We start from the raw sequence: 10241 nt of genomic DNA, 5'->3' as shown, positions 1-10241 counted from the left end.
AGAAAGCTGTCCCAAGGCATGAGCCCTGATGCACCAAATCCTCAGTCTGTCTCTCCCATAGATCTCACCTGTCATTCAGCGATCTTTGATGTGAGTTTCCTTTCTGAGTGGTTCTCAACCCACAGCCCTCAGCAGATCAGTACATTTGAAAGGCAGAAGGCTGCGGTCATGCCTTAAGATCCACCGTGACAGTCCCTGCCTTCCAGGCAGCAGCATTCCCCGACCTTCCCTGCCTGCCTCTGGGTGATTCCGTCCTCACCATGTTGTGATGGATTCATTACAGGCTGTTCTAGCCTAGGGGCTCCTTGAAGACAGTTATGTCAACTTCGTGCTATGGTCCACTCATAGCAGGAACTCAGTTCATGTTGCTGGAGTGGATGAAACGGTCATGAGGATTTTTTTTTTTTTAAGTGACATGTAGGGTGCCTGGGTGGCTCAGTGGGTTAAGCCTCTGCCTTCGGCTCAGGTCATGATCTCAGGGTCCTGGGATCGAGTCCCGCATCGGGCTCTCTGCTCAGCGGGGAGCCTGCTTCCTCCTCTCTCTCTCTGCCTGCCTCTCTGCCTGTTTGCGATCTCTTCCTGTCAAATAAATAAAATCTTTTTAAAAAAATGATATGTCACTGCTGAACTCTGAGGGAGGAGGCAGAAAAACAAAATGGAAGACCTGAATAGAGAAACAAGATTTTGTACATGTTTTATTGAAAAGCAGAATTTGGGGGCAGCCGGGTGGCTCAGTCAGTTAAGCGTCTGCCTTTGGCTCAGGTCATGATCTCTAGGTCCCAGGATCGAGCCCCAAATCAGGCTCCCTGCTCAGTGGGGAGCCTGCTTCTCCCTCTCCCTCTGCTGCTCCCCCTGCTTGTGCTCTCTCACTCTATCTCTCTCAAATTAATAAAATCTTTTTTAAAAGCCCAGAATTTGAGTAAATTTGAAGGTCTAATTGACTTTATTCAACATTTCATGAACCAGGCAACAGCTCATCCAGAACGTAGAAAGGAGCTCTGAGGATCTACACAGAGTGGAAAGCCTTTGTGGACAGAAAAGGACAGGGATATGGAAGTCATAAACAAAAGAAAGGATTATTTCAAGAAGGTCACCTTCCTTTAGGAAAGGACAGGGTGTCGGAGGGACTTGATCAAGCAGATGACCTCACTGGGGTTGATCAAGAAATTCCAGACTCATTGGTTCCAGCCTCTCCCAGAAGAAGCTAAAACTGCCATTCGGTTAGGTATTAAAGTCTTGGTTCGTTGGTGTGGGGTTTGGCACAAGTGACTCTATTTTGGCCTGTTCTTCCTTTTTTAAACGATTCTGCCCTTTTGATTAGACTCCCAACCTGAGAGGATGTGATCAAAGTTTAAGGCATGGGTGCCACTCTCAGCAACTGCTCTGTACTTGTCCCAGCGTGTACTGATCCCTTGGGTGACATAGAGCCCACAAGTCAAGATGGTTTTTGCAAGGTTTTTTACCGAATCTCTGGTATTCACAAATCACGACTTCAGGTTTACAATTTTTTAGTCTTTATTCCTTTCTGATGTTCCAGTCTTCGAGAGATCATTTGCTCGGTGGTTAGTAGCTGCCAACATGCATTTAAACTTTTGAGAGAGGGATGCCTGGGTGGCTCAGTCGGTTAAGCGTCTGTCTTCGGCTCGGGTCATGATCCCAGGATCCTGGGATCGAGTCCCGCATCAGGTTCCTCGCTCGGCGGGGAGCCTGCCTCTCCCTCTGCCTGCCGCTCCCCCTGCTTGTGCTCTCTCTCTCTCTCTCTGACAAATAAATAAATAAAATCCTTTAAAAACAAATAAACTTTTGAGGTAATACAATATGCCAGGGAGATTACTCGGGTTATTACAGACAGGATAATTCCCAGTGTCCAGAGCCCACTTCAGAGCCTGGGACCCAAACCAACCCAAATCAGGTGAGTCCAAGACCCCTTTGAAGGAGTCACCTTTCTAAGCCAAGCAACTGGCTCAGTGTAATTATGTCATGGTACGTAATTAGGTACAACTGGGTTCATGTCATTGAGTTTCAACTTCCCCAGAAGTTTCGATCCGGGTGTAGCAGGTAGTATTGGCCTCAGCCCAGACACCTCGCTAGACTGAAAGATAGTCAAGGGGCATCCTCTTATCAAGAACAACTTGGGCCAGAGAACCTAAGCCTTTTTCTTGGGTAGCTATCGCTTTAGCAGCAAATTCTGCAATAATTTCAAGAGTTAAGAAGACGTTCCTGATTATAGCCTCATTTACATTTATCCCTAACTGGGGAAGTAAGGCTCTGCATGGAGGCATGAATGACTCATAAAGGGCTTCTGGGAATTTCCTGCTGGATTCTGGACCAGAAAGGTGACATCCACGAGGCCTGGAAATATTTAAAGGGCTGCAGGCCACACAAGAATTTTATTCTGGTTACCTTTGCCTTGTATCAACTTTCTTCGCATACAGCCTCGACACGCAGTCCCCCAAGTTTGGCACTGTTAACCAGCAACAGCGAAATGGACCAGGGGGTCTCTGGCATCGTAGATAGGTCAGAGGTTTGTTTGTTTGTTTTTTTTAAGATTTTATTTATTTATTTGACAGGAAGAGATCACAAGTAGGCAGAGAGGCAGGCAGAGAGAGAGGAAGGGAAGCAGGCTCACTGCTTCGCAGACAGCCCCATGTGGGGCCCCATGTGGGGCTCTATCCCAGGACCCTGGGATCATGACCTGAGCCAAAGGCAGAGGCTTTAACCCACTGAGCCCCCCAGGCGCCCCCCAGGTCAGAGTTTTTGATGACCAATCCGGCAGTCCGAAAGATTAGCAGCCCCCACTCCCCGTAATGGCCTGGAAGATCCCGACGATGGTGTTGTCTCTTCAGGCCAAGGCCGGAGTAAATGAAAGAAAAGAAGGAAGGATTTCATGTGCAGCTGAACTTCGAAGTTTTGACTCAGCATCTTGGGTAGACGCACTCAACTTCAAGGTCAGCTGCTTCTCCTCCTGGTCAGTTCACTTTGGAGGTCTCCCGGGTCTGCACAGGACCACACGGACCTGGGAGAGTCCCTTTGAAAGAGATTCAAGGGCTATTCCAGATCGGAAGGGTGGGAGAAAATTAGAAACATTTGGGGAGTCACAGCCAGATATTTGAGGAAACTAGAAGAATTCAGGATTGAGTCCATTTTGCAGGTGTGTCCCAAAACCTCAAAGGCAACGAGAGGATGAGAATCTAATATCTAGGCAAAGGTGCAAACATAATTTTTCTCTCGGCGATCATTCCCACCTGCCTGCTTTTTCTTAGCCAAAGATAATCACAGTAAAACTAATTTATTTGTATTAAACTTGGCCTGATTATCTACATAAGTGTAGCAAGAATAGTGATTGACCATATAAGCTCCTTTTAAGACAGCTTTGCTGAAAGCTTTTTTTTTTTTTAAGATTTTATTTATTTATTTGATGGAGCACAAGCAAGGGGAGCAGCAGGCAGAGGGAGATGCAGGCTCCTTGCTGAGCAGGGAGCCTGATAAGGGACTCGATCCCATGACCCTGGGATCATGACCTGAGCCGAAGGCAGCTGCTTAGCCAACTGGGCCACCCAGGTGCCCCTTTGCTGGAACTTTCTATAACGAAACTCAGATTGAATTCTTAAAAGCCGGAGGCCAGGAAGCCAAGCCAAGGTTAAAACAGCTCCTTAAAGCTATCTGATCATATCTGAGGCTTGCATATCTCTCTCAAATATGACATTCCAATCAAAGGTTTGGTAATACACCCAGTGTCTCTGGTTGTGTCCTGTTACAAGGAGAATAGATTCTTATTGAACTTATGCACATAACTAAATATATTACCATGAAAAGAACACACAAGCGTTTCTGGCAGGATCAGAGAGGGAGAGGAAATTAATGTTTCGTCTTTGTTTACAAATCTATACCTTAGCAAATTGCCATGAGCCATAGTAAGAGAGAAGAGAACAAAGTTTTCTTAAATCTGGAAAAAACAAATGTCCAAGAACCAGCAACGTTTCAAACAAAAAGTCGTAAAAATTATAATCATCCTCATCAGTTCTTTTGGTCCCACTTTATTCATTCTTGTTCTGCTTGAACCCAGTTTTTCCATTAGTTCTGGAAATTCTTACCCAGCTCAGTTTTATGAACTTAAAGTGATTTTATTATTTTTTTTAACTTAAAGTGATTTTAAAAAAGAAAACAACCCTCTACTCTAGAGTACTTTCCATGAGTTTCCTTGAAGATGAAGCAATTTGTTGGAACACTTTTTTAAAAGCATCAGAGTAAAATAAAAACTCTGTAAATGACAAAGATTCTTAAATGTCCATTATTAAAGATCTGATGAGAGTTCATTATAATGGAATTGACAAGAAAGTATGGTTATTTCTGTGACACAATATTTTATTTTATATTTATTTTTTTTAAAGATTTTTATTTATTTATTTGAGAGAGAGAGAGAGTGAGAGAGAGCATGAGAGGGTAGAAGGTCAGAGGGAGAAGCAGACTCCCCAAGAGCTGGGAGCCTGATGCGGAACTCGATCCCGGGACTCTGGGATCATGACCCGAGCTGAAGGCAGTCGCCCAACCAACTGAGCCACCCAGGCGCCCTTTATTTTATTTTTAAAGATAGATTTATTAGAAGAGGGGGAAGAGTCCTACTAGGGGGAGGGGCAGAGGGAGAGGGAGAGAGAGAACCTCAAGCAGCCTCCCCATGAAGCATGGAGCCCGACATGGGCTTGATCTCATGACCCTGAGATATGACCTGGGCCAAAATCAAGAGTTGGCTGCTTAACTGACTGAGCCACCCAGGCACCCCTTAGTATAACTTTTTTTTTTTTTTTTAAAGATTTTATTTATTTATTTGACAGAGATCACAAGTAGGCAGAAAGGCAGGCAGATAGAGAGGAGGAAGCAGGCTCCCTGCTGAGCAGAGAGCCCGATGTGGGGCTCGATCCCAGGACCCTGGGATCATGACCCGAGCCGAAGGCAGAGGCCTTAAGCCACTGAGCCACCCAGGTGCCCCAGTATAACTTCTTATTTGACAATGCTTCCTATGTAATTTAACATATCAAATCAGCCTAATTTGTTTCACATCTCCCTTCTTATAAAGAGAGAGAACAAACCTTTTGAGATGTTCCAAGGACCTCCAAAAAATCCCCAAGTTAGTTTGAGATCAAACAGACTTCACTGGGCACTTGGGTAGCTCAGTCAGTTAGGCATCCAACTCCTGATCTCAGCTCAGGTTTTGATCTCAGGGTTGTGAGTTCAAGCCCCATGTTGGGCTCCATGCCCAGGATGGAGCCTGCTTGGAGAAGGAGAAGGAAACTTCATTTAAGATCTTGATTTTGGGGAAGTTTGTCAAAAATATCAAAAGTTTTTGGGGAGCCTAGATGACTCAGCTGGTTACATGTCTGACTCTTGATTTTGGCTCAAGTCGTGATCTCCGCCTTGTGAGATCGAGCCCCGAGTCAGGATCTGTGCTGAGTGTGGAACCTGCAGGAGTTTCTCTCCCTTCCTCTCCCTCTGCCCTGCCACCCCCCACTCACACATGTGCTCTCTCGCTCTCGCTCTCTCTCTCTCACACACACACTCTCTCTCTCTCTCAAAAAAAAAATCAAAAGTTTTTAAAACTTTTGGTCAAATAGGATCATGGGTCACTGTAAAACATGACTAAGTTATCTATTTAACCAAAGTGACAAAGACTTCACAGGCAAATATAGACTTGCGTAATTTTGAGAAAAACTTAGTACTGTTAATATTGAAAGTATTAGCTAAGTAGTCAAAGATCAGATAAAGACAGCAAACACAGGAAATAGTTTTGATTAAAAAGATCAAAGATAGGGTGCCTGTGTGGCTCAAAGGCGTCCAACTCTTGATTTAGGCTCAGGTCAGGATCTTGGGATCCTGGTATCAAGCCCTACATTGGGCTTCATGCTCAGTGGGTTGTCTATTTCTCCCTTTGCCCCTCCCCCTGTTCGTGCTCTCCCCCAACCTCGCTCTCAAATAAATAAGTAAAACCTTTAAAAAAAATCAAAGGTCCACAATAGCCAAACTATGGAAGGAGCCCAGATGTCCATCAACAGATGAATGGATAAAGAAGATGTGGTATATGTATACAATGGAATATTACGCAGCCATCAAAAATTGAAATCTTGCCATTTGCAACAACATGGATGGAACTAGAGGGTATTATGCTAAGCAAAATAAGTCAATCAGAGAAAGACAATTATCATATGATCTCCCTGATATGAGGAATTTGAGAGATAAGACAGAGGATCACAGGGGAAGGGAGGGAAAAATGAAACAAGACGAAACCAGAGAGGAAGAAAAACCATAAGAGACTCTCTTAATCTCAGGAAACAAACTGGGGGTTGCTAGAGGTGGGGGGTGGTGGATAGGGTGGCTGGGTGATGGACACTGACGACTGTATGTGCTATGGTGAGCGCTGTGAATTGTGTAAGACTGATGATTCACAGACCTGTACCCCTGAAACAAATAATACATTATATGCTAATAATAAAAAAAAATCTAAAGTTGGGGCACCTGGGTGGTTCAGTTCGTTAAGTGTCTGCCTTCAGCTTAGGTCATGATCCCAGAGTTTTGATATCCAGCCCCGCATCGGGCTCTCTGCTCATCAGGGAGCCTGCTTCCCCCTCTCTCTCTGCCTGTGCCTCTGCCTACTTGTGATCTCTCTGTCTCTGTCAAATAAATAAATAAAATCTTTTAAAACACCCTTTTTTTTAGAAAAATAAAGAAAACATGTCCTTTCAGCAGATAAAAGAAAAAACTAAAGTTTAGTTTCGCATAAGTATGCTATTGATGTTAAAACTTCTTTTAACCTTTAAATTCATTTAGCCTGATCACGCTAAAATTCCTTTCTCCAGACTCCTTTCCACAAAACCTGCTTACTTCCAGTTGCATCCTATGTTTTCCCCTTTAGACAACCAGCTTCAGATTGGAACAAAATTACTTCTCCCTCAACACAAAAACATGCCTCCATTCCCCATACCTTCTCACACTCTTAACTTTCCTTGTATGTGGACAATTTACCTTATTATTTCTAGTAGCTGATATGTTGGAATTTTTAACCCTTAAAAGAAGAAAAGCAAAACAAAGAAAAAGGAGCAAACAATTGTGAGATGTTACTCTAGCATTCTACAGATTGGCCTCTTAATGAATACACTTAGATTCTACACAAAGTCAGGGGCAGCTGGGTGGCCCAGTCCATCGAGTGTCCGACTCTTTGGTAGTGGCCCCGGTCATGATCTCGGGGTGATGGCAAAGGGCCAGGCTCCGGGCTCACTGTGGGGTCTGCTGGAGATTCTCTCTGTCACTCTGCCCTTCCCCCCAACTCATGTGCTTGCACAAGCTCTCTCCCTCTGAAAATAAATAAATAAAATATATATATTTTTTAAAAAGACAGTCAGCCGTTGTCTCAATTTTCCCTGCTGATGAATTCTGTAAGCAATAATATGAACTTACCAGGCCTTTAGTAAGTCTAGGGGGACTAAAAAGATTATATTCAATGCTGGTAACTCTAAAGATATTCCTGCCTTAATTAAATCCACAAATTGGGCGCATGGGTGGCTCAGTGGGTTAAGCCTCTGCCTTCGGCTCAGGTCATGATCCCAGGGTCGTGGGATCGAGTCCCGCATCCGGCCCTCTGCTCGGCAGGGAGTCCGCTTCCCCCTCTCTATCTGCCTGCCTCTGCCTACTTGTGATCTCTCTCTGTGTGTCAAATAAAGAAATAATAAAATAAAAATAAAAATAAACCCACAAACTGAAACTAGCTTTAATATCAAATATTTCCCCCACATCACATGACCCGGAAATTGATCTGGATTTTCTTTTTTAATATTGATTTATTTCCTAGAGTGTGTGTGTGTGTGTGTGTGTGTGTGTGTGTGTGTGTGTGTGTGCTTATACGCACACACGTGGTAGGGAAGGGCAAAGGGCGAGTGTATCAAGCTGACTCCTCGCTGAGCTCAGAGCCTGACACAAGGCTTGATCCCACCACCCAGAGATCACAACCAGAGCCGAAACCAAAAGTCAGACACCCAACTGACTGCACCACCCAGGCACCCCCATCCAGATTAAGTTTCTATTATATTTCTGAGAATTTAATTTATGTAAGCACTTGATTTTCTTTAAGCCAGTTAAGGGGAGATCTTTAAGGAATTAATTTTGGCAATACCATCTGGAGTTAGAAAATGCTACGAATTTACACACACACACACACACACACACACACACGTGGACATAGGACAGACACAGAAAGGCCCCACAGCTTCCACTCTCAGATTCCCACCACGTGACAGGCATTTGTGGAGGAGACACTTAAAGTCGTTATTGTTTCTTATTTGTTTAAATTTCAAATAAGCTTTCCTACTTTTGTTTTTCTTCTGATAAGAATGACTTCCCTGAAGTTGATATTTTACTTTATTTAAAAAAATTTTAATTTTAGTAATTTTTAAGTAAGCCTTACACCCAACTTGGGGCTTGAACTCACGACCCCAAGATCAAGAGTCACAACACCCCACCCACTGAGCCAGCCAGGTGCCCCTGCCATTGGTATGTTAAAGACATGACCTAGATAAAAGTTCCTGGAGAAGACCAGGTAGCACACGTACATCTCAGAGGCACGAGGAAGAGCCTCTGGAGATCAGTAGGAGAGGTTGAGGGATTGGTAAAAGAGACTGACAGACGTTGAGTATTCTGGAGCCTTACCTGGATTCTGTAAAGACTCAAGTTGTAAAACGAGGAGAGCTGTTTTTAATTCCTTGGGGAATCGGATTGCCGCCTAAAAGATAGCAAAAGACTAACATATCCATCCAACTATATTAGAAAGTTTTTCTGTCCCTTTGGATACATTTAGCACAGGGGTGAAAGCCAAAAAAAAAAAAAAAAAGTTCTTATCAGGCTTGGAATATCATCCAACCACCTGTCCAACTTCCAACCATAGAGCTACTTAAACATTCTTTTAAATATTTTGTCAGTTTCAGCTAGGACAACAGCAACTCTTTCCGGTGTTATTCACCCTGTGGGCCCAGGAGCCATCCGCAGGGAAGGTGTACAAGACACTATTGTCACAAGATCTGGTGTCATTCCCGAAGGCCAATGACCGTTGGCTTGGATTTGGAAAGGATGATGCGGTGCTGGCTCTCAGATGGGCCTTTGATCAAGGAGGGCAAGAGACCGGAAGAGGACCATCGGCAGCTTTGAGTGGTCTTATTTCAAAAGGCACCTGCTTAGCAGTCTCTCCCTAGGGGACAAGCAATGTACACGGCATCGTAGATGCTCAAGGGAGGACTGAAGGGAGCAGAAGGCTTGCTTTTCTCAGCCTTACAGTCTTTTGTTCTAGGTACATTTTGTATCTTTAATTTTTCATTAGCTTTTTACCATAAATCTTAGCCTTTTGAAAAAAAATCTTAGCCTTTTGGAGGTTTCTGCATGCTAGCCATGCACTTTTTAAATGACCAAACTTACCTATAGGAACATTCCCTGTAATGACCATTGTAATATCTGGTTGTTTTTATTTAGTTATTTTTAAATTTTTAAATTTTTTAAAAGATTTTATTTATTTGTTTGACACAGAGAAAGAGAGAGAGAGACAGAGAGAGAGGAGATACAAGCAGGGAGAGTGGAAGAGGGAGAAGCAGGCTTCCCACTGAGGGGGGAGCCCGATGCGGGGCTCGATCCCAGGACCCTGGGATCATAACCTGAGCCGAAGGCAGGTGCTTAATGACTGAGCCACCCAGGCGTTCATAAAAAATTTTTTAATTTAAATTAAATATAGCTTACCTGTAGTGTATTGTTAGTTTCGGACACAGAATTCAGTGATTCATCAGTTGCATAGAACACCCAGTGTTCATCACATCATGTGTCCTCCTTAATGCCCATCACCCAGTTGCCCCATGCCCCCACCAACCCTCCCTTCCAGAGTCTCTAATGGTAAGAAGAAAAAAAAAAGAGTCTCTAATGGTTTGCCTCCCTTTCTGTTTTTATCTTATTTTATTTTTCCTTCCCTTCCCCTATGTTCATCCGTTTTTTTCTTAAATTCCACATATGAGTGAAATTATATGCTGTTTTTCATCCTTCTCTGACTGACCGACTTCACTTAGCACAACACCGTCTAGTGTCATCCCTGGCGTTCCAAATGGCAACATCTCATTCTTTTTGATGGCTGAGTAATATTCCATTGTATATCCAGACCCACCACATGTGCTTTGTCCATGCACCTGTCAACGGGACATCGGGCTCTTTCCGTAGGTTGGCTC

Source organism: Martes martes (assembly GCF_963455335.1).
Source record: "Martes martes genome assembly, chromosome: 10".
Classification (NCBI taxonomy): domain Eukaryota; kingdom Metazoa; phylum Chordata; class Mammalia; order Carnivora; family Mustelidae; genus Martes; species Martes martes.
The sequence above is the reverse complement of the archived record's forward strand: the minus strand, read 5'-3'. Positions refer to the sequence as shown.